The following is a 20,840-nucleotide window of genomic DNA, read 5'->3' on the forward strand; positions in this document are numbered from 1 at the left end:
TGGAATGCTATAATGCGACCGCTGAAGAAGAAGACTACGATCCAAAAAAGATCAATATTTTGGAAACTAAAGGTCACCGCGAGGTTGAAGGTCTACAGATAGAGGATCTAGACATAACTGCGCCACTGAAAACTAGGCAGGTCAACATTGGCACAGAGGTAGAACAAAAATTTGCAAAGATTGGGGACTATTGGGATGATGCGAAAGTAGACAAGGTCGCTAATCTCCTCCATGAATATCAGGATTTGTTCCCCACAAAGTTTTTTGATTTAAAAGGGATAATAGGAGACCTGGGTGTCATGAGGATCACCCTAAAACTGAACTCGAAACCTGTAAAACAAAGACCTTACCACCTTAATCCTATGTACAAGGAAAGGGTTCATGCTGAGTTAGATAAGATGCTCACGGTAGGAATTATTGAACCATTGGAAGAATCCGATTGGGTAAGCTCGATAGTGATTAAGGAAAAGAAATGGAAAGAAGAAATAAGGATATGCATGGATCTTCGGAAGTTGAATGATGCTTGCATGCATGATCCTTTCCCAAACCCATTCACCGACGAGGTCCTTGATAATGTGGGCAGCCAAGAAGCATACTCTTTCATTGATGGGTTCTCTGGGTACCATCATATCAAAATTGCGCCTGAGGATAGAAGAAAGACAACCTTTGTGATTGAATGGGGAGGTTTTCAGTACACCGTAATGCCTTTTGGGCTGAAGAATGTGCCAATAATCTTTTCACGTGTAGTTATTGCGGCATTCAAAGACTTCATTCATAAGTTTCTAGAGGTATACTTTGACGATTAGACAATGTTTGGATTGGTCAAGCGTCATGTGACAAGTTTGCGCTTGATTTTAGATACATGTCGAAGATACCAGATTGTGCTCAATCTAAAGAAGTGTCTGTTTTGTGTCCCTTTCAGGGTCCTACTGGGTCATGTGGTATGTAGACAATGATTGATGGTAGACCTCACGAAGATCGCGGTGATAATCAACTTGGAGGTGCCAAGGAATGTGAACTGCTGTGCGCAACTATAGGGAATACTAGATACTATAGGAAGTTCATCAAGAACTATGCCTAGATCACCGCACCCATGGATAAATTGTTGAAAAAGGATGCTACGTTCTATTGGAATCATGAATTCCAGAAGAGCTTGGATGTGCTAAAAGAGAAAATGGTCGCCACGCCAATCCCAGTCTTCCGGGACTAGAAGAAGGAATTTCATGTGCATGTGGATGCCTCATGTATTGTGCTGGGGGCCGTACTGACACAGGCGGGTGAGGGGGAATTGGACCATCCTATAGCATTCATGAGTAGGAAGCTGTCCAAGGCTGAGAAGAACTATTCCACTACAGAGCACGAAGGACTAGCCATGGTATATGTGCTCCAAAAGTTCAGGCACTATTTGCTGGGTGGACATTTTAAGATGTATACAGATCATTCTGCATTGAAATACCTGGTTAATAAGCCTGTGTTGGGGGGGAATATCTGCAGATGGTTGTTGTTGTTCCAGGAGTATGACTTTGAAGTTATTGTGAAGCCAGGACGACTGAATGTAGGACCTGATCATCTATCGTGCATTGAAATGGGAGAGGAATCTACTAATTTAGAGGAAGGGTTTCATGACACACAACTCTGTCATGAAGAATCACTTTGAAGATATCATACGTTTCCTGACGACGAGAACTGCTCTAGAAGGCTATACAAGCCAGCAAAAGAAGGAGTTAGTAGTGCACGCAATAGAATTCTTCGTCATTGTTGAGCACTTGTACAAAATAGGGTTAGACGAAATATTGTGATGTTATGTACCCGACTTTGAATGAAGCAACATTCTCGGGGAAGCTCATGGACGAGCTGCAGGAGGACATTATGCAGGAAAAGCAACATCGCAGAAGGTTTTGCGTGCTGGGTTGTGGTGGCCAACCTTGCATAAGGATGCAAAAGCATATTGTAGGGCCTGTGATGCATGTCAAAGGACTGGTAGGCCATCACGAAGGGATGAACTACCTTTGATGCCGCAGGTGATGTTACAACCATTCAAGAAATGGGTGATTGAATTTGTGGGTCAAATTCAACCTCCAGGAAAGAAGATAGGTGCGTGATACATCATCACCGCGACTGAGTACTTGACCAGGTGGGCAGAGGCGCAGCCTGTGAAGGACTGTACAGGCGCGACGACAACAAAGTTTCTTTTTGAATATGTATTGAAAAGATTTGGCTGTCTAAAGATCTTGATGAGCAATCGTGGTATGCACTTTCTTAATGAAGCAATTAGTGCGTTGACAGAAGAATTTCAGGTGTATCACTAGAAGAGTATGCCTTATCACCCGCAGGCCAATGAGACAGTGGAAGCATTCAATAAGATACTGGAGAACGCACTTATGAAGGTTTGCAATGCTCAGAGAAGTGACTAGGTGATCCAGGAGAATCTTGTCAGTCTAGCATGAGCGGAGTCTTTAGTGGTTCAAAGTCGAAGTGATCTTCAAATGATCATGGTCGATGAGGTCTTGAACTTTATCAACTTCACCAGTATTTGTCGTTAGCATTCATTGTCTGGTGTCTTTAGCTAACAGTGATGTTTATGGTTTAGGTTGTCTGGTGATGTCAATGGTTTTCATGGTGTTCGAAGGATATGTACCTAGTTGTTGACATATGGTTGTCGTCAGTTTCGCCAGGGTTTGGTTGTCAGGGATGGAACAAGTCATCTTGTGGGGTTTTTATGTCACATTGTGACAATTGTTGTAAAAGGAGTTCTTTTGTTCATTTGACAAAATCCAAAAGGCTAAACTCTAAAGACATCATATTAAAACCCTAATGCATAACCTAAGTCCTAGCCCTAACACCTAAAAACCTAACCTATAAACTACACCATGTATTCAAATGCATTAAACCTAATCTACAAACCTCTCAGGCTATGGTAATTACATTGCAAACCATATAAACTTTGTAATAAAACATATAACTGTCCCTAAACCGCTGGCCTCTAATTACATTGGAGAAGACCGCAACAGGCACATGTGAATGGATGATTAGCAGTTACAATTAATAGTCAACGAAACCACAGAGGATTAGCCAATTCATGTGAATGCAATGCAACAGACCTCGCAGTCTGGGGTTATCTCCACAGTTTGGTGGACAGTCACGGTCAAGTGGGTAGCCGTTGAATGTGAGCGCCAGAATAACCGCATCTACCAACCGTTAGCAGGTGAGTCCTTGGAACTGCTAGAGCTCTAACCACAGGATTACCTGCACGCACTCATGCGCTATAAACATCCTACGCCTAGTTAGCTAACTACTAATGGCTTTTGGGTTATTATAAGGTTTCATAATGGGTTTTCATGCAGATTTTTAATATTTCTAATACACCTAAGCCAAAATGTCACTATTTAACATTAACTCATTAACTAAAAACCCTAAAATAACCCTAGAAGTCAGCTTGTTCATTCCTAAACTCAGCATGAAGGAGTTCGAATGCATCTGGAGGGTTATAAAGGTAGTTTGGTGCTTTGAAGAGAAAAATGAGAGAGTGGTTCTAAAGTTTTGTATGCAGATTCTGGAGGATATAGGATGTTTTGTTTTCAGTGTAATAGGAGCATCGGAAGTCAGAATTGGGAACCGTGACAGGCATTGGAAATCTATTTTAGAGAGATTTCTTATGACAGTGACCAGAAGTGCCTATGTGCACATTCAGTATGGTTAATATTCTTGTAATCGACCTCCTCAGATTCAATCCTAATAAATCGGTCCCCCATCTTGAAAGCAGACCTGGAGATGTAGTCCATCAGGGACAAACTCCGTAATCAATATTGCTATCTGGTATCGTTATTTTTTTGTTGCTTTTCACTTCTATTTTCATCTTTCTTATGTTCCAATTCTGTCATTAATTCATTACTTTTCAATCAGTTCTCATGGTTAAAGCACTTTAAGTTAACGTTCGACTCACTGTTGGAATTAATCAATTCTACTTCAATTTAACATATGATCATTTCAGATCACTGGGATGTGTGTGCACCAGCGATGCTATGGGCCTACAGAACAACTTGCAAGAAGTTGACTGGGCAAACACCTTTCAAACTCATGTATGGCATAGAAGCTGTGATGCCAATGGAATACATTGTACCTAGTCTATGCATAGCAGCACTCACAGGAATGACGGACCATGGAGCCTTGGAAGAGAGGCTCGCACAGCTAGCAGAGCTTGAGGAGGATCAATTTCTAGTTGGATTTCATCAACAAGTTCAAAACGAGCGCGAAAAGGCATGGCACGATTGGCACATCAAACTGCGTACCTTCAAGGTAAATGATATAGTCTTCTTATATGACAGTAAATTTGATAAATTTCCAGGGAAATTTAGGATGCACTGGCTAGGGCCATATGTTATCAAGGAGATTATCTATGGTGGATTAGTTCAGTTGGTCAAATTGAATGGAAAACCCTTCCTAGGGAAGATGAATGGCATCTGATTGAAGCCATACACTGGTGATCCAGCTAGGTGACTGTATGAGGGAAGCACAGTCTTAGTGCTCTAGGAAGCTGAAAGGAAGCGCGGGACTCTAAACTACACTGCCCGGGTTGGAGAGCTGTGTAAACGGGGAACTGCGCGGGACAAAGAAATGTCACAATGCCCATGAAAACGTGCAGGGGGCTGTGCTACCAAGGAAGCAACCACACAGAGTAGCCAAAAAGTGATCGTTAAAGTCACTGTTCATGATTTGATGATGAAAAAACGACCAAATGGAACGGGGGGGCAGCATTTAAGTCGGATTTTATGGACCATATCTCTGAAAATATACTGCCAGCATTAATGAACCGATTTTGGGGGGAATGGTCGAGTTTGAATTTGAAAGTGCCTATAAATTATAGGTGGCTGCCCAGCGAAAAACACTTGGCATTTTGAGAATTGAGTTGTTGAGCTCTCAGGCGCACATGAACCGTGAAACCTTCGAGATTTTGCTAGCAAGTTCTGTGTTTGAGACATTGCCACAGGCGAATTAGGAGTTATTACGTAGCATTATGTTGACACCCACTAAAGCTATGAGCGCAGAAGCAACGAAAACCGAGGGAGTTTTCCTAGAGGTGGCTATGGCAGTAGAAGGAGCTTCCCTGGAGGGTGCACCTGCAGAAATACTAGCTGAAGTACCAAAGTCTCCATGGATGCCTAGGCCAAGGCCTACCCCGACCACAGAGGGTCCCAAGATCAAGAAGGGAAAGCAGGCCGCACTACTGCAGCCAGTGCGCGCATCCCCCAGGAAACACCCCTAGAAGGTTAAGCCCATTGCACAGGAAAAGGGCAAGAAGATTAATCTAGAGCCAAAAGAAGAGGAGCTTGAGGATATCCCCATGGATGATGAGTTTGTTGGGGTGGAAACAGGGGATGTCGAAATTGTGGGGTTTGACCCCATCACTAAGTTACCTGAGTACGTTCCTCCGCGCAAGGGAAATACCAAGGTGCCCAAAGACATTGACGAGAGTAAGGTCACCCTGCATACACCATTGTTGCCAGACCAAATAATGTTTGAAGGACCGCACTTGGGGTGTGTCCCCCTTTTGAAATTAGAAGACTAGGATTTAGTGGACATAGAGCGATTTCCCCACCTAGCAATGGATCAACTCATGCACTGTGTGTTCCACAAAACCACTGGAGTAACCGCGTTGGAGCCGCGGAAGTGGTTGAGAGGCACGGATAAGGCATGATTGCTCAACCTGCTATGGGTGCCGCATTACAATTGTGCTCCCATCACAATGGTGGTAATAAAGTAGCTATTGTGCTTGGTGCACGATGGGTGTTTGCGGCTGTAGGAGCCAATACCCATCACTAATAGACTAATCCATAGGATCACGTGGCTGCCATATATAGGGGAAGGCGAACATGTCCTCGCGGAGGCCATGAAGGAAAAGTTCAAGTTAGTGAAGAAGTCGCATGGCTATGCCATTTCGAGCATCTGTGACCCTGTGGTCAAAGTAGCCACACAACTCTTAGCAGGGAAGGTCATGCGGAAGTGTTGCGCAGATGAAGTGCCGACACTAGTCATATCTTTGGTGGCCCAATGCACAGAGGGTGTTCAATTTAATTGGGTGTGCTACCTCTGCGGTGAGTTCCTCGTGAACTACCGTGAGGCACAAGATCTCAGCAAGACATTTCACTATGCATGGCTCTTGCTATCCATAGTGCTGGTAGCATGGGAGCTACCCGAAGATAGTCAGTTCCCTTCGGTCGCACCGGACCTACCAGAGGCCACGAAGTATGCTTCACTATGGGTGACCAAGGATCCTTAGTGGGTGAAGGACAACAAAATCTTTTGGACCTTGATGGAGATGAACGTGCACATGGCCATCAACCGTAGGTCATGATTGTCGCCTACCAATTTTAATAGATTGCAGGAGTACATTGAATTCAAGGCTGATTTGCACCACATATCAATAAGGGTGCAGAAGGACCTCGAGCAGAAGTGGCACAACTTGCCCTACTTGGTGATAGATGACACGATCCAATTGGTCCTTAACAGCTGGCTAGCAGAATGGCGCATTGCCTTGGACTTGGCTGCGGGATATAGCAGGACTACTATGTAGCAGAAGAAGGAAGAAGCCAAGCTGAAGATGGAGAAGCTAGCCATGAAATGGAGAAACGAGGCCGATGCTAAGGCTAAGGCAGAGCGTGATTCTGAGCAAGAAACAGGCGGACAGGCAGGAGGAGAGGAGCGCGGCTCTAAGAAAGAGAAATCGCCCTCACCAGAGACAGAGGAAGAAACAGATGAACATACATAGTAAGGAGGAGCAGACCCAGAAACGACTATGTTCCATATTAAGCGCACCAGGGGTCTAGAAAATATAGGGCCAGAGAAGAAGTCCAAAGCAAGAAAGATGTCTTTGGATCCGATCACCCTGAGATACGGGGAACTGTATGATATAGGGGATATAGTGCAGGATGCCACCGTAGAACTGCTACAACAGTTTGAGCAGCAGTAGTTGGGTGCTATTCAGACAGGTCTGCATGAGCTTCAAATCCACACCTCACACATGCAGACCAGCGTGGTTCCTATTATCACCTGGATTGAACATCAGGCTGAAGGAAGGCAATCCTAGGGTAACCACAAACCATGCTTAGCCAAGTAGCTAGCCCTACTATGCCAGGAGAGGGCTCTCTTCGTAAGGATCTTAGCCAAGATGATTGGATAAAGAAAATGATATTAGGGTAGGTATAGTAGCACAAGGTTTGATTTGATTTTGAAGGGTTTTGCTGGATCAGGAGGAGCCAAACAGTTAGGGCAAGGAAACTAGGTCAAAATTGTAGGGTGTTCAATGGGGCAAGGTAGGCACAAGGCTCAGCACTCTAGGGTTTGATGGGTGAGGTGATTTAAGACAAGTGAGGAGATAAAAAGAGCATGTGAGCAACATGGATTCTTCCTAAACTGAAGAAAACATAGACTGTGAATATTTTCCCAAAACAGAGCATAAATATTTATGGGTTTTGCCTATCAACTTGAAGACATCCACTTAAAGAGTACGAAATGATGAAATGGGGCAAAAAATACATTTTAACACATGAAAACATAAGAAAAACTGAACTGAACATCATACCACATGGATCCCAAAGAAATAGTTGCAACTTTTCATTAATCTCTTGCTAAAACTGATACAAAATGATGTCTACTCAAAGCATAAGCATCCAGTTGAGTCCAAACCTTTACAATGAGAAATAAGAAGAAGATATAGACATTGATTCAAACTCTTCCCATTCTCAGGGGTCGAATTCGTAAGATGAGGAGCTAATCTAACCAAAACTGAGCAAGAAATTGGAATCTAGGCATCTTAACAACTTGCCTCTACAAGTGAGGAAACTAATTCATTTGTCTTGAAGATAACTTTTAATCTAATGAATCTACCTTATAGTACTTATTATCCATCATATTTACATGCCTAGTCGTTATTTACATCAGTAAAACACCATCCATGAGAGGAAACCCAAAATTACAGTCAAGGCATAGTGAAATGGAAACTCAACACAATTTTTGTCTTATGTTTAGCACCCAAGCTCTATGCGCAATGATTTTTGCAGGGCCATTTTGGAGGCCTTCCCAGTGTTCAAATTGAGCTCATGATATCTCATTGGAAATCTCTTCAAGTCTTCTTTCCGGAACATCTTGAATTGTTTCATTTGAAGCTCATTTGACCCTTAAAAAATTGATTCTCCCAAGACTACTTTTATGTGTCCAAAAAAGGGCAGAAAGGTCATTTTGTAGATGTTTTTTGAACTTTTGGTTGACCATTTTTCCTCTAAAAGCTTAGAAAATGCTTAGGGTGCATGTAATAATCATTATGAATCCAAAAATTCTAACCATTCCCTCATTGCGCTGCGCATAGAGCCAAAATTTCTGTGTCAAAAATTACCAAATTCTTCAAAACTTGCTCAAAATTTGTGGAGAACACCACCATCAAGTGTCTTGGCTAGCAAAGGAAGCTTCAGCAAGCAACCTAAGCCTATCATTCTATTTTTTTCCTTTGAGTGCTTGTTTTAGCCTTCTTTTCATTTGCTTGACCCTTATGTTGCAAATATTGTTCTGGGTCTTGTAATGGCAAGCCATGTGCCTGATGATTCGATTGTCCCTATTGGCCTTTTGTAGCAGCTTCTCCAAATGGAAATTTACCTAGTCAAGCCAAGTTTCGCTATCCTCCCCTATTTCCTTCTCAATTCTTTGTTTTGCAGTCAAGGTAGCCGGTGTTCTTCCTCTTGCATTACTGACTTGCCCTTGTCACTTTGCCTCTTTGCTTTGAGAAGTTCCAGCTCCATGAGGACTTGTTTGTCACTTAGCTACTTGTTCTCTTGCTCAAGGTATGAAATGACATACTTATCTCTTGCCAAGTTGTCCATCAGTGCTTGGATCTGTGCATATTTTTCCCTTATGGTTATATTTTCATTTATTGCCTCATCTTGGGCCTCCAAGTCAACTATCTCAATGCCATGATGGATGTGTGGCTATTCTGGTTCATCATCTTCCATCAAATCAAAATCCCTTTCCTCCTCATCATCAAGGCTTTCCTCCAACACCTTTTCTTTCCCTTTATGCAACTGCTGCACCTGTTGTACTTGTTGTGTCGATGAAGAAGGCAAAGCCCCTTCCACATTTTGTGGAGCAAGCATTTGCCTATTTGCTGCAAACAACTTTCTAGCCCCTCTCTAATATGTCTTGTAGGATTTTGGCTCCTCAACAGCTTTAGTCTCTTTAACCTTCTCATATTTCTTTACTTTGGCACTGTTGGAAGGCCTTTCTGCTTCTTGAGGCACCAGTGGAGGAATCTGAGGACCATTGAAGATGTCATTGGCAATAAATGTATCCCAGGAGATGTTGAGGAGGTTGAGATGATGTAGCACAATCATCTTAATCAGGGAATAGTGATAGATACTACTCATCTGCTGGGGGTATGGATTTTTCTATACAATGTAGGCCATCTTCTCAATGTTCCTGAATAAGAAATACGGGATGCTCAACATTTTCACCCTTGTGAAGTGCATAAGAAGCCTAATGTGATAGGTGTACAATCTAGAAAATCTTCCCTCACATGTAAAATACTTCATAATGATCCTCATCATCGGGGCATACTTGTCTTCAAGGAACTTGAAAGGAAAGGTCCTCTTCTTTTCATTTCTATACTTGGATTTGATGTATGGCTCATAGTAGTGCTCATCCAAATCTTGTGCCTTATACCATTTTTCCCCCACATTTGGAATCCCTGTAGCATCAGTAATGATGGAGGATGAAACTGTAAATGTCACCTCGGCAAGAGTTACCTTGTTATCACGGAGATCAGCTACAAAAAGCTTGGTTAGCTTAGGATGATGTTGAACTCTTTCCACCTGCTCACAAAACTCATAACACCCTAGATGCTTGAAACAAGTGACAGTCATATGAGAAGCCTGTAACTCTTTGATGTTGGATGGTTCCTCTCTGATAATTCTACCTCCCTTATGTGGTTTTCTCTGATGCTGAGGTTCATCTCCCATGCTTTCACTGCCACTGTTTTCCTCCTCATAATCTCTATCCTCTTTGTCCATGTTTGTCGAATTTTGAAGTTGTGTAACCCTAGAGAAGGTAATGAAGGAGTGAGTATTGGTGATTAGGGATAGGGGAAGGGGAGATGAACTTATGTAATGTAGGATGAAATATATATGATACGAGAGTGAGAAGGAGGGTATTTTTTCTTGGTAAGGACTGTTTAGCAAATAGGGTTTTAGGATTTTGCTTTGGGGATTAGGGAATAAGGGATATGGAGGGATTTGTTTGAGGGAATTAGGGTAAAAGGAATAGGTGGAGGGATTTATAGGAGGGATTAGGGTTTAAGGAATAGGTGGAGGGATTTATAGGAAATCTAGGGTTTGAATTTTGAACTAGCAAACCAACTTCAAAATGATGAATTGAATGCTGGGAGGATAGCTCAGAGGTTACACTTACTTGTTTAGAAGTGATAGGAGGCAAAAAACATGATCTGGATGGTTGATAGGATGTTTTGGCACTTGCTGGCCCTATGCGCAGCACCACCTATAGGTGCGCAATGCCATTCAAATTCGCACTAGAGAAACTGCCCTATGTGCAACGCTCCTTCCCTATGCGCAGTGCTCCCACCTCTATGCACAATGCTCTGTCTTCTATGTGCAACACCTATCTCTCCTATGCGCAGCACCTCTCCTTTGCTTAGCCACCAATTGGCCTCAATTCCCTTCTCTCCTTCAAGGCTCTTCTTTCTCTTTGTCAAATGAAAGTGATGAATTTGGAAAAGGAGTGTGACATCTTATATAGAGGTTGATTTTGATTTTTCATTAGAAAAACCCACTTTCTAATGTTTTGGAACTTTTTCTTCTTTCCTCCAAATCTTTGTTTAATACCTTTCTCTCTTTGTCTCTTTTTAGGTGGATGATGCTTGGATTGAACTGATTTCTTCAGTGGTTTCATTTTCTTGCAGCAAGGAGAAATGTTTGGGGCAGCTGGGAACACTTATTACACAAAATGGATTGAATTACATCAAAAGAATATAAATTAACTAAAAATACTCTGTTTTCATCTCAAAAACATGTTTTTGAGATGAAAATTACATTAGTGACAAAATATCTTTGTACAATCATCATGACTTACTAGCAATCACTCTTTGTTTATTGGTCATCCTCATACCTTTGCTGCCCTTTATTTACACTTGAAATCATGCTTTTGACCTTGGAAATGAACCCTAAGACCTAATGGAAATACCTTGGAAATGAACCCTAAAACCTAATGGAAAGACAACTGCCTTGACACCTAAAGTAACATATTTGAAACCTCAACTAAATACAACATAGGAATGGGTCAACAAATGTACCTCATTAGGAAGATTTGATTTTCTAAGAAAAAGACAACCATCAGTGGACCATTTTAACATGACCTAATGGAATGATCCAAAATTTAGTATGAGACACCTAAAATGAAAATGCAAAGAGTAGATTTGATCCCTGATGGAAGTATGCATATACTGACACTAACATTGCCCTTATTGGGGATGGCAGCTCCTTGGAGGTGTCAAGAACATCGTAGACCAAGTGCCTAGCTGATTGGGCCAATACAGTCAAACAAATGAAAGACTGATTTTTTTTTTGAAAATTTTGAAAAATGATGACTCGATACAAATTGAAGACTAACTCACAACTGACTCTAAAATGACTCAAAAACCAACTAAACTCATCACAAATCATTTAAGCTTTATAGCCTTCACTTTGGGCCCCAAGCTCAAATGACATTGTACTTCAAATCTTGCAAGGAAAGAAAACTGGTATATATAATGACATTGAAGCTACTTCAGTAAACTACATCAGAAATACTAGTGTTTTAGGAGCCTACCATTCACTGGTCAACCTGAGCATTCTTGACCATCCATTTCCTTTAATAAAAATGAATTCTGTCCTCGATAGGCTGAGATTTTATATGGTTCCTTCCATATATTGTCAAACTTACCATGCTTTCCTTTTTCTTCATTTCATGCATCCCATCGCAGCACTACATCTTCCAGCTGAAAATTTTCTGCCTTGGTTTTGTGGTCATAAATCTTCTTTATCTTCTCTTGTAGTTAGAAAGTGTTTTGAGAAACCTCTTCTCTTATTTGTTGAAGGTGAATCATTTGATTGATCCGGCGCTGAATATCATCCTCTTCATTGCCATATTCTTGCAACAATTTCATGACCGAGACTGCAAGGGATGTGGGAAATACTGTGACAGTACCATAAACCAATTCAAAAGGTGACATACCTATTGATTTCTTGCTACTCACTCTATTGGCCCACAAAGAATTGACAAGCTTCTGATGCCAATTCTTTTTGTTTGCTTCCAACATCTTCTTAATAATGTTTACCAAGGATTTATTTGAAGACTCAGCTAGTCTGTTGCCCTGCGGGTAGTGGTGAGCACCAGTATTGTAGCAATAATGCTGCAACTCCTGGGGCTTCCTACTTTACTTTTATCAACCCGGTAGTTCATAACAAACTTGGAAGTGATGGCGCTGTATGCACAAGTATCAGTTCTTACTGCACTCTGTCACTTGGTCAGTTGGCACAAGATCACTAGGAGCTCAAGCCAACTTCTATGAATTCCAGAAGAAGCTTTAAATATGATGAAAGAAAGGAAAGCTTACTCTATAGAGGCTATTCTACTTGCAGAAAGAGAAAGAAGACTGGAATGTAAAGCAAAACCTAGCAAACCCTAATTTACCAACTACCCCTACTTTTGCAGAAAAAGAGATGAGAACCTATGAAATGAATGCCATTACCTACTGAGGAAGTAAACTACACCTATTCAAGCTATTTCTAGAAGGAAATGAGGAAAAATTGTCTTTTTTGGATTTTTATGTATTTTATGTGAAATTGTTGTGCATGTAATTCATTCGTTTGTGGATGTGGCAGCGATTAGGTGGCGATGGAGGGCGACCTTGGGATTTGCAGAGGTGTAGGAAGGTGTGGAGGGGTCCTAAGAGGCCTCTGGAAACCTTCTGGAGGCTTTCCCTGCAATCAGACTTCAAAAGTCACTCACAGGAAATTCTACAGGAGGTTGCAGGGGATCTACAGGAGGTTCTATAGGAGGATCTACAGGAGGATGCCGAGGGCTATTTTAGAGGTTTTAAAGGTGGAAAAATGGTGGGAAAGGGTAGCTAAAGACTAGAGGGATGAGTTGAGGTGTCTGTAGTTCATCAAGGATGGTTAGGAAAGAAAATGATGGTTGGATTTGTTCAAGAGATGAGAGGAAAGCTTATGAGAAAAGTGTAGATATTAGGGCAGATTTGTGAAGGGCTGTGAATGACCTGTGAAAAATGTAGCAAAGGAGATGGTGATGGATGCTTTATTGACTTATCATGAGTAGAGATGTACTATAAGAGAGCTGCAAATCAAAACACTGAAACTAAGCAAGAAAAGAACTAGCTGCACCAAAAAAAACAGAACTATATCTCATGTTAACCTAAATTCTGACCTAGGAAAATGAAATGCTGAACAATGCTATATGGAAAGGAAAGAATGGTAAGAGATTTATTACAGAAACATAAATGAGTATGGAAAAATGGATTTGAAGCATACATTAACCTTTGAATCAAACTGTGACACTAGAAATTGCATGGAGGAAGCAAAACTGTGTTTTTATGACAACAAGAGTGTCTTGATCTCAGCTCATGATCCCAAAGGGAAGAAAGGAGGTCAAAGCTCTATTGATGGCTTTTTTGCATCTTTTCCTATCTCTGTTTAACCTACTTCAGCAAACTGAAATGGAAACAGCTATGTAAATCACCAAAAGCAACCTATTCTAACCAAGGAAGAAATCTATCTAGCAACAACTAATTCATAAAATGAAACGAAACATATAAATACAAAACAAGAGGTGTTGGGGCAGCTTGGGTTGGGCTCTAACCCAAGAGCTTCATCCCTCTGAAAGAAATTAGTGCTGGCTCAGAAAATATTTCATCTCCATTATCAAAATAATAGTCAGATTACATAAAACTGATCACAAAAGTAAGCTCGAAATGAGTTGAGCAAGAGCTGCAACAAAAGTGCAAAAGTTTGACTAATATCCAACTACCTAATGAGCCCCTAGGACTCTCTACTTATACAACTGGAGCTCCTAACAGCTCCCTTAAAATCAGGGAGGCTTGTCTCCCAAAAATTGAGATAGACAACAGTTATCCTCTACTTGCTCGGCTGCCTCCTTGGTGCATTGATGTGGCTGCTTGTGCTCCGAGCTTTTTGAAGGAGAATTCGAATTAGGGAGTCATAAATGAGGGGGAAACCCTCCTATAAATCCTCTCCCTTATCTTCTTCGAATATTTGTTGTCAAATGTTCATTAAATCTTTGACTTTGACTCCAAAATTGACCAAAAATCTGTTTTAAGCACACATTAGACTTCAAGGCATAATGACCAATCCAACTCACTTTATTAGCACAAATATAATAAAAAACATGCAATAAACTATTGAGAATGGTGGATTAAGCTAAGTTAGGAGGCAAAATGAGCCCATATAATTACCCATTTCTGGGGCTCATCATCACCCCCTATTGAATGTGTTGCTCATCCTCTGAGCAACTAGTCCATCTCTTCATCTTTGATGGCCCTGATGGCCTCCCTGACATCCCATGCTTCTGATGTGAGATCCTCTTCTTTTTTCTTCTCTGCCTCTACTAGCTTTGTTTCCTCTAGCTCTGTTTTGGTTTCCTTCTCATCTTGTTTAGTTTCTTCCTTCTCTACTTTAGTCTTTTTCTTCTCTGTTTTAGTCTTTTTCTTCTCTGTTTTAGATTCTTCCTTCCCTATTTTGGTGTCCTCTTCCTCTATTTTGGTTTTCTCCTCATCTCCCCCTTTTTGTTCTTCCCCCTCACTTTCAGAAGGACTGAGGTCATATGTGAGGGCTTTTATGTCATCTTCTCCTGTCATATTTCTAAAGATTTCCCAGGCTATGGGGATTGTGAAGGTGTGAAGGGCTTCTTCCACTAATAGTTTAATTAACCCATGGTGAGCCAACTGATTTGGACCCCATACCTTCAACTTAATGTAGGAGTCTATAAGGGACTATAGGAGAAAATAGGGAATGCTAAGTTTTTGGGGTGTGGGAGTGTCCATGCCATATCTTAGCTCATGGAGAAGTCTAAAATGGTAACCACAAACTATGTTGTACCTTCCTTCACAAGAAATGTACTTGATAATTTGGTAACTGACCTCATCCCAAGGGTAGGGTATGCTTGTTCTTCTGATTCCATTTTTATCCTCTACAGGATGCTCATTTGGTTGGAAGAAGGTTTTCTTGGCAACTTGATCTAGTGGGTTTTCTTCTTTGCTCCAGGATAGTCCAAGTGGAAGACTGGCAACCCTACTGATAAACTCTAGGGTGATTTCCATGGTGAGACCCCTGAAAGTAACAGTGGCATGGGTCTTTCAGTGGGGTACCAAGGAAAGGGCAAAATCCTAAGTCACTTCTTCATCATACCCTTGAAGTTTGTCGAAAAATGGCATCCAATTGGCTCTGGTAAAAATGGCTACCACGTTGGGATGTTCATGGAGCCTGAATGAATTTAGGGGTTCCTTCCTCATGAATCCCCCTACCATTTTTCTTGCACCCTTTTTGGAACACCCTAGGTGGAGAAGGAGACAAGAATTTTTGCAAAAACAGGAAACAGAGAAAAACTGTGTTTATTTAAGAAACATGCATAATTTTTTTTATGAAATTCCCCTTCCTTTTTCAGGCTTAATTCTTCCTTAAAATTGCGTCATTCCTTGCACATATTAATATCCCAGGTGGGATTGTATAGAGCCTACCTCTTAAGGTTCGAATTTGAGTGGAAAACCCGTGTTTTCTCTTGAAAAACTGCTTACTGCCCCTCTTGTAGAACTAGTTGTAGGTTCTCCTGTAGAACCTGTTACTGCTCCTGTAGAACCCGATAATGCTCCTGTAGAACGCTGATAGGAGGAGGAGGACTAAAAATGACAGAGAACGATGGTTTCAAGGCTATGGAGGTGGTATGGAGCTTGCTGTAGCTATAGGGACGATGATGAAATGGAACAAAGGTGGTGGAGGAGTTCGAGGGGGAGTACTTATGTCTATTTTGAGATATTTCCAGTGATGATGTGAGTTGGAAAAAAGGGTACGTTGCCATTATTCAGACTGTTGGTCCCCACTACTGTGTCATCATGACTCCTCATGACTTCTGCCCGCAATCACTTCCCATCATTTGCATCGGAGTTTATACACCCGCCACTACCTGTCTTTTGGATTTTCTGTGAGTTGACTAGGCACACGTGTGGTGGGATCTCCAGATGAGCGTAGTCGAACTGGATGAGGGTGGCCAGTTAACTGGCCACCTTTCTGGTTTAACCCTAACCATCTCATTCGTTCATGCAATTTTTGAATTATACAGATGCAATAGAGGAGAGGGTTAGACACTTACCTACAGGTTGAATGTTCGTGTTGTGGTGCCGCTTAGTTCTGTTGCTGCTGCATGCTCGGATTTCAGTGTTGCATGCATGTATCCCTTCTGCTATATGCATTTTCTCCCTGATGTGTGGCTTGTGTGCTTTGTGTAGGTATCCTCTGGCTGGATCTGGCTTCAAGTGTCTGCTTCAACCTTCAGATTTGCACCCTCATGCTGCTGATGCTAGATTTTAATGGGACAGTGACTTGTTTTGTCCATATCTCCCAAATGGTAGACTGGATTGACCTGAAATTTTCTGAGCATGTTTCCATCATCATTATGCACCTCCCATAGAAAAATTTTGGTCAATGGATGCATGGATTTCGAGAAAAACTGAAAATGGCTGAAGGTGATGGAGGCCGATTTCTTGGAAACCATGCACTGGAATTGGCTGAAATTGCTTGGGCATGTTACCATCATCCATATGCATCTCCCCATGAAATAGGTTTTTAAATGGATGCACGGATATGGAGAAAATGCAAAAATGGTTGAAGGTGATGGAGGCCAATTTCTTGGTAACCATGCACTGGAAGTTGTTGAAATTGCTTGAGCATGTTACCATCATCCATATGCAACTCCCCATGAAACAATTTTTTAAATGGATGCATGGTTTTCAAGTTAGAGAAAAAACAAATTTCTGCTCTATGTATTTTTGTATCAGAGCATCCTGCAATTTTTTGGATAGTAAGAAAAATGAGCTTGGGGTGTGATGCAGGCTTGGAAATGATGGAAGAGAGGTTTGAAGACTGCAGGAGGATTTATAAACCCTTTATGAAGCTTCCCTATTCCTCAAACTGCTTTTAAAATCCATTTTTGGCTCTCTGTAATTTCTATAGGAGCCTCCTGTAGAAAACATAGGGCCTCCTGTAGAAAACACAGTTTTCGAAAAAGAAGCATAGTGAGGTGGAAAGAATGTCAAGAATGATGGAGAAAGGTGAGGGAAGGTAGGATAGGTGTTGGTATTTGTTTCAGAGCTCCCTTGGCACCTGTTGCTGCTTCCTGAAGTCCTCCTGTAGTACAATTGGAAATTCATATTTTTTTTTTTTTTGAAAACAACTAGGGTGCCTCAGAGAGGTTTTCACCCTAATTGCCTGCCCTAGGCGCCTCCAAGGGAGGTTTTCACCCAGGGATCTTATTCTCTTTCCTCTTTTTTCTTCTTTCCAACCCATTGACTGCCTCATGGAGGTTTTCACCTTAGATTTTTATTTTTTCCTCTTATTTTTCATTTTTTTTCTTTTTTCTACCCTACCCTACTTGAAAAACAAAATCACTTTCAAGTATAAGAATACTTCCAATGGAGCCATGTGCACATTGAGACGATAGACAGAATGATGTGGAGGCTGGAAATGTATGCTTTGACATATATCCAGATTTCAGAGACCAAATGATTTGACTTTGAAGGGATCAAGCATAATTGAGGATGAGAGTGATGCTGCAATTTAGTGACTGTCTAGAACCATATCTCAATATAGTTGTGATGTCCTTGGCCATTCTTCTGATTTGGATCATTCTTCATGTCTTCTTCTACCATTACCTTCATATCTTCCTCTTTTTGCTAATTTTTCTCTTGAATACATGGAATATTTGATGGTAACCATGAGGGAGCTCTCTCGATCTCTGATTTTGATGTCTTCTCTTCATCAAGCGTAGCCCATGGTTCTTTGATCTTCTCTTTTGAATCTTTTTTTTCTAGATGTGGTCCTTCAATGATATCAATATAATCTCTTTTTTGCAATACTCTTCCTGAGCTATGGTGAATATCATTGAGCTCAAGAGGATTTGTTTGGAAGTGTTGTACCTCGGCATTGTAATTGGGTTGAGCTACTTCAATGTGTGGGTTTGAAAATGGTGGTACGGGTAGTTGAGTGGGAGTGTATATTTGAGATGGATGTGGATGGGGTTGTGGTTGGGCAGGTGGTGGAGGTAGAAGAGCGGGAAGAGAGATGTATTGGGGCCTCCACCCCTGATGAGATGCATTCCACTGAGGTTGCGGCTAAGCATAGGGTTGAAATGAATGGGTGGCAGGTTGGGCATGATATGGAGATGTGAAAGACCAAGGAGAAGGTGTGGAGCAGGAAGGATGAGCAGGGGGGCCCAAGAAGGTATGGATGTGACTTGGTTGGGGTTGTAGTATGCCTGAGATGTCCCTTGCATCCCTTTTTGATATGGTCTAGGTCCATTGGGCCTCCTTTGGTCTATGTAATAGATCTGTTTAGTGGCTCCTTCGGCCCCTTGGTATACAACTTTAAGTCTGGGCAAGGATCGGCACTTGTCTGTAGAGTGATTTTCTTCACAGATTGAACAAACCTCTATAGAGTTCAAAGGGAATTCATTCCTAGGATGCCTCTTGGTGCATCTAAGGCAAAAAATGGCCAAATCCCCCTCTGCTTCCTCTTGTTTCCTTTTGATATGTAAGGCATCCATTTTCATGGCAAGAATCTGCAGCATCTCACTCTTGAGGTCTTCCAGCATGCTTCCAATTTCACCTTTAATGGATGAATTGGAAGAAAGGGTACTGCTCCCAACATTTCTATTTTCAGCCATTGGCTCCAGAGGAATGTTTTCTTCTTCTTCTTTCCCTATAGGTTCTTCAAATATGTCTGGCTGTTACCTAAGGGTTTTTCTTTATTGCATCCACTGAAGAAGAGAGAAGGTTGGCTGTGTGAAGCAGTGGGGGCGTTGGGCAAACATTTTCCTGAATTATCTCTATTCCTACGAGGCATGAAAGAAAATATTTTTGGGTGGTTTTTGCTTTTTTCTGCTTGTACCTGCAAAATTGAAATTGAATGAACAAAAAAATTGTAACTAATTGAAATGAACTTGTTGAAATGAAATTGCAGAACTGAAAAAGGAAAGAAAATGAAATGTTGAAAGGAAATGACTAATCTACTTTTGCTGGAATGGAAATTGTAGAATTGAAATGGAAGCAAGGAAATGGCTAATCTACTTTTGCTGGAATGGAAATTGCAGAATTGAAATGGAAGCAAGGAAATGACTAATCTACTTTTACTGAAATGGAAATTGTAGAATTGAAATGAAAGCAAGGAAATGGCTAATCTACTTTTGCTAGAATGGAGATTGTAGAATTGAAATGAAAGCAAGGAAATGCGGAAATTGAAAGAGACAACTACTCTACTTTTATTGAAATAAACTACTTAGCAGAGTGTTGCGGTAGAAAATAGAAGAAAAGCAGTAATCACATAATACTCTAATGCTTCCCCGGCAACGGCGCCAAAAAGTGGTGAGCGCCAGTATTGCAGCAATAATGCTGCAACTCCTGGGGCTTCCTACTTTACTTTTATCAACCTGGTAGTTTGTATCAAACTTGGAAGCGATGGTGCTGTATGCACAAGTACTAGTTCTTACTGCAGGCTGTCACTTGGTCAGCTAGTGCAAGATCACTATGAGCTCAAGCCAACTCCTATGAATTCCAGAAGAAGCTTTAAATATGATGAAAGAAAGGAAAGCTTACTCTACAAAGGCTATTCTACTTGCAGAAAGAGAAAGAAGACTGGAATGTAAAGCAAAACCTAGCAAACCCTAATTTACCAACTACCCCTACTTTTGCAGAAAAGAGAGATGAGAACCTATGAAATGAATGCCATTACCTACTTAGGAATTAAACTACACCTATTCAAGCTATTTCTATAAGGAAATGAGGAAAAATTGTCTTTTTTGGATTTTTATGTATTTTATGTGAAATTGTTGTGCATGTAATTCATTCGTTTGTGGATGTGGCAGCGATTAGGTGGTGATGGAGGGTGACCTTGGGATTTGCAGAGGTGTAGGAAGGTGTGGAGGGGTCCTAAGAGGCCTCTGGAAACCTTCTGGAGGCTTTCCCTACAATCGGACTTCAAAAAGTTACTCACAGGAAATTCTACAGGAGGTTGCAGGGGATCTACAGGAGGCTTGATAGGAGGATCTACAGGAGGATGCCGAGGGCTGTTTTAGAGGTTTTAAAGGTGGAAAAATGGTGGGAAAGGGTAGCTGAAGACTAGAGGGATGAGTTGAGGTGTCTGTAGTTCATCAAGGATGGTTAGGAAAGAAAATGATGTTTGGATTTGTTCAAGAGAAGAGAGGAAAGCTTATGAGAAAAGTGTAGATATTAGGGTAAATTTGTGAAGGGCTGTGAATGACCTGTGAAAAATGTAGCAAAGGAGATGGTGATGAATAATTTATTGAATTATCATGAGCAAAGATGTACTGTAAGAGAGTTGCAAATCAAAACACTAAAACTGAGCAAGAAAAGAACACGCTGCACAAAAAGAAAACATAACTATATCTCATGTTATCCTAAATTCTGACCTAGGAAAATGAAATGCTGAACAATGATATATGGAAAGGAAAACATGGTAAGATATTTATTGCAGAAACATAAATGA

This window comes from Pinus tabuliformis, chromosome J (genome assembly GCF_031772625.1).
Source record: "Pinus tabuliformis cultivar Carrire ecotype Pingquan chromosome J, CPIR1, whole genome shotgun sequence".
Classification (NCBI taxonomy): domain Eukaryota; kingdom Viridiplantae; phylum Streptophyta; class Pinopsida; order Pinales; family Pinaceae; genus Pinus; species Pinus tabuliformis.